This window comes from Miniopterus natalensis, chromosome 2 (assembly GCF_054644295.1).
Source record: "Miniopterus natalensis isolate mMinNat1 chromosome 2, mMinNat1.hap1, whole genome shotgun sequence".
Lineage (NCBI taxonomy): Eukaryota > Metazoa > Chordata > Mammalia > Chiroptera > Miniopteridae > Miniopterus > Miniopterus natalensis.
In genome coordinates, this window is record NC_142082.1 from 24,073,042 (window position 1) to 24,078,120 (window position 5,079).

The window sequence follows — 5,079 nt, forward strand, 5'->3', positions numbered from 1 at the left end:
GGGGGGGTGGTGTTGACGCAGCCTTTAGTAAAGGGAACCGTTCATTATAAAATCGATAGGGTGTGTGTTTCCAGATTATTGGGGACATTGCTGATGTTCTCAGGCTAGTTGACTGTGATGTGGCTCATGGGAACTCTGCCTGCATGTTTGGGACTTCAGTGTTGGGAACGGAATTGTCTTTTTTCTCTGTCTCCTGTGTAAATGGATGGATTTGGAACTCAGTTCTAAGGATTCCTCGGAGAGCTTTTCCAGAGGGAACTACCGGGGCAGGTGCCTCTGTGACGGATGAAACCCCCCGGGGCCTGGCCCTGGCTGGCCTGTGCCCTGCGCTGCCTCCCCGGGAGGTGCGCACGTGTCGCCCCGAGTGCCGTCGCCTCTGCGGGCTCGCTCTACAGCCGCTTCAGTGCCATGCCTAGTAGTACTACTGCCTAATTGTGTTTTGTGATGTGTAGTTAAATATTTCAAGAAAGGGTAATTTCCCTTTCAGGTGTGCAAGGCATTGGTGGGTCCAAAAAACATGCCCTTCTGTCAGAAGCCGTTTTCTCTTTTCCCAACTGGAAAAAGGGGTTACAAGGTAGATGTGTTATTCTCAGCCACTCTCGCTTAGTTATGTACTTGTGTACCTACCGGTTTACCTGTCAATCGCCGGTATCTATCTGCTCTCCCACCTGCTTACTACCCGTCTGTCTCTGGTTAGACGGTAGCTGGCACCCAGGGACACGCTGTGGAAGAGAAAAGCGCCCTGTCCCGCTTGTGGCTCCGGCTTTGCCATCCTTGCCGCGTGCCACGCCGAGCAAGCCGCCTGGCCTGCCTGAGGCTCCGTCCCTCATCTGTGCAATGAGGGAGGCAGTGCTGACCGCTCGGGCGCTCAGTGGGTAGGGTCCATCGGGAGCTTCCCTGAAATCCTTAGAACACTAATTTTGTTACAGAAACCTCTTCAAAGTAAGTGATAGTGAAAAGTTTCAGAAACTCTCATTGGAGTCAGTCTTTTCAGAATGACCCTCCACAGTGGAGGCCCCTCGCCTGCTTGGACTCAGACCTGAAGACGTTTCCCAGGAGTGAAGACGGGGGAGCACAGAGAAACCGCATTTCTCGTATGATGCATCATCATACCTGTGACATTTCCGTGAGAACTCCACGTTTAAGGAACATGTGACAATAGCTGGTACTTCAGAGCATCCTTCTGTGGCGAGGCAGGGCCAGCTCAGCGCAGCCTCCGCTCTCGCCACTGCACCGACGACTTCCCGGCCTGTTTCCAGCTCAGACCCCGACCCTGAACTTGCGACTGCCCGCTGACCCTGCCCCCGACGGCCGCCAGCGTCCAGGCTCACCTCTCCCCTCCTTTTCCCAGAGTCAAACCTTTTCCCCTGGGTTTTCCCAGCTCTGTGAATGGATTACTCTCGTCTCTGGGTACAAAACTGCCGCCTTCTTCCACCCTCCCACCTCCATATCCCCGCCCTTTCAGAATTTAGCCCTGCCAGCTGTCGATTCTGTCTCCGCCTTCCCCTGCATCTTCTTCCTTCTCATTGTCACTGCCTTATTCCTCTAGTCCAGACGCCCGTGATTCTTTTTAAACTGACCTCCTTCCCTCAATTCCTCCTGTAAAGTCACTATCCATTGTCACTAGATGAATAGGGAGCAGGGCTCAGAGCACGTCACCTCTTTATAAAAACTTCCATTGACACAGCTTTGCCGGGCATACACAACCATCCTTAGCTGAGCCCAACACATCTTTCCAGCTTTCCTGCCCCACCCCTATACCCACCCTACTTATTCCAGCCCAGCCGGACCCCTCCCGCCTCCATCACTTAGCCAGGTCCTCCTGCTTCTGGCTTTAATTATAGTCTTCCTGGATTACTTTTTTCTCTATTTTCTCCTATCTACATCTGTCACTTTAGATCCCCTACTTCTAAGGCACCTCTCTAATCTATTACTTATTCTCCAAAAGTACTATTTTCTTCCTCTGGGTTCTCATAAGATCAGTCTCCTGGCATCTGTCACTTTATGATACTTATTGGTTACATGTCTAGTTTCCCATGCTAGACTTTGAGCTTGTTAAGGGCAAGGATTACGCCTGTTCATCTGCTTATTCATGGCACAAACACAGTGCCTTGTACATAGCAGACACTAAATAAACATTTATTAAAGCAAAGCACTGGTGGCTGTTTTTGTTTTTACTTAATTTGTTTTAATTTATCTTTATTGTTGAAAGTATTACTAATGTCCCTCTTTTTACCCCATTGATCCCCTCCACCATGCACCCCTATTGTCTCTGTCCATGGGTTACGCATATATGCTTATAAGTTCTTAGGTTAAGCTCTCCCCACATACCCACCCCTGCCTTCCCTCTGAGATTAGTTAGTTCCATGCTTCTGTGTCTCTGGATCTATTTTGTTCATCCGTTTATTTTGTTCATTAGATTCCACATATGAGTAAGGTCATGTGATACTTGTCTTTCTCTGACTGGCTTACTTCGCTTAGCATAATCCTCTCTAGGTCCCATCACGCTGTCTCATAGGGTAAGGGATCCTTATTTTTTACACCTGCATAGTATTTCATGGTTCAAATGTTTGAGAAGATGCTTGATATGATTTCAATCTTCTTAAACTTATAGAGACTTGTTTTGTTTCCTAACATGTGGATTATCTTTGAGAATGTCCCATGTGTACTTGAGGAGATTGCCTGTTCTGCAGCTTTGGGGTGAAATGTTCTGTAAATGTCAATTAAATCCATCTGATTTAGTGTGTCATTTAGAATCACTGTGTCATTTAGAATCACTGTTTCCTTGTTGATTTTTTGTCTAGAAGATTATCCAGGAAAGTCAGTGGGGTGTTAAACTCCCCTACTATGACTGTATTGCTGTCGATCTCTCCTTTAAAGTCCTCCAGAAGTTGTTTTTTTTCCTCAGCCTGTGTGTCTTTTGTTCTGAGGTGGTCTCTTGTAGATAGCATATATTTGGGTCTTGTTTTCTTATCCATTCAGCTACCCTATGTCCCTTTGATTGGAGCATTTAATTCATTTATATTTAAGGTTATTATTGATAGGTACTTATCTATTGCCATTTTATTTTTTATGGCTGTGTTTTTCTCTATTTCAACTTCTTATTACAACAGTCCCTTTAACATTTCTTGCAATGCTTGTTTGGTAGTGATAAACTCCTTCAGACTTTTTTGTCTGGGAAGCTCTTTATTTCACCATCTTTTAAAATATATATATACATCTCTCTCTATATATATATCTGTATATGTATGTGTGTGTGTGTGTGTATCTATATATATCTTTATTGATTTCAGAGGGAGGAATGGAGAGAGAGGGAAACATTAATGATGAGAGACGCATTGATTGGCTGCCTCCTACATGCCCCCAACCAGGGATTGAGCCCACAACCTGGGCATGTGCCCTGACTGGAAATCAAACTACCATCTCCTGGATCATAGGTCAACACTCAAGCACTGAACCATGCCAGGCAGGCTTCACCATCTATTTTGAATGATAGACTTGATGGATAGACTATTCTTGGTTTCAGATCCTTGTTTTGCATTATCATGAATACTTCATGCCATTCTCTTCTGGCCTGTAGAGTTTCTGATGAGAAATCAGCTGACAGCCTTACGGGAGCTCCTTTGTAGGTAACACATTGCTTTTCTCTTGCTGCCTTTAATATTCTTTGTCTTGAATTTTTGGCGTTTTATTTTTTTTAATTTTTATTACTTTTTTAATCCTCACCCGAGGATATGTTTTCCATTGCTTTTTAGAGAGAGTGGAAGGGAGAGAGAGAAACATCAATGTGAGAGACATGTTGATTGGTTGCCTCCCACATGCACTGGACAGGCCGGGGACTGAGCCCGCAACAGAGGTTACATGCCCTTGGCCAGAAATGAACCTGGGACCCTTCAGTCCACAGGCCAACTCTCTAACCACTGAGCTGAACTGGCTAGGCCGAATTTTTGGCATTTTAATTATGTGTTGGCATGGGCCTCTTTGGGTTCTTGCTTAGGACTCTGTGCCTCCTGAACTTCTGTGACTTTTTCCTTGACCAGGTTAGGGAAGTGTTCTGCCATTATTTCTTCAAATAGGTTCTTTAACCCGTGCTTACTTTCAACCTCTTCTGGCATTCCTATGATGTGAATATTGTTATGTTTCCTGTTGTCCCACAGCTCCCTTAAACTGTCCTGTTTTTTTAATTGTTTTTTCTTTTTGGTGCTCTGATTGAGTGATTTTTTTCTACTCTGTCTTTTGACCCATCCCTCAGCTTCCCCTAATCTGCTCTTCATTCCTTCCAATATTTTTTCATTTCTACTATGTCATTCTTAATTTCCTTTATAATTTCTATATCTTTTTTCATGCTGTTGAGCATCTTTATGATCAGCATTCTTAATTCTATATCTGATAGATTGCTTATCTCCATTTCATTTAGCTCTTCTGGAGAATTCTTTTGTTCTTTCATTTGGGGCTTGTTTTTTTGTCTCCCCATTTTGGCTGCCTGTTTGGACTTGTTTCTATGTATCAGGTAGATCTGCTAGGACTCCAGTCTTTTGGATGGTCTCTGGTGCAGGCCAACGTCCGATTCTGTTTGTGATTGGCCTTGAGTACCCTGTTGGAAGTTTTCCACACTCCACAGCTTGTCTTCCCTCTGCTGGGGCTGGGTGTGTTTGGACAAGACCAAAATGTGCACCAAGGTCTGCTTTTCCAAGCCCTGGGTACAGAAGCAAATCAGGCAGACTCAAAGCACCCAGAGGCTGATCATAATTCAGTCTCTTAATGAGCCTCAGGCTGGAGAAACTCCACAGGGTGGGGCAGCTGATTGTTATTCAGTCTCTTAATGAGCCTCAGGCTATACAAACTTCAAAGGGTGGGGTGAGAGGTTTTCCAATGAGTGGAGCAATTGCTTCCCTCCCCCAGGCAGAGCTGCTTGGATGGTAAATGTCTGTGGGAGAAAGATGTCCTCTGCCTTATGGGGGAATGACTCAGCACAGGAATCCAGATGGCTGCTCTTTGAGCACTATCCGCACAGCCACGCATCCATGGATTCTTCTCACACAGCTCTAGTCCGCTATGCCCGCCCTCAGCTGGAGCCCA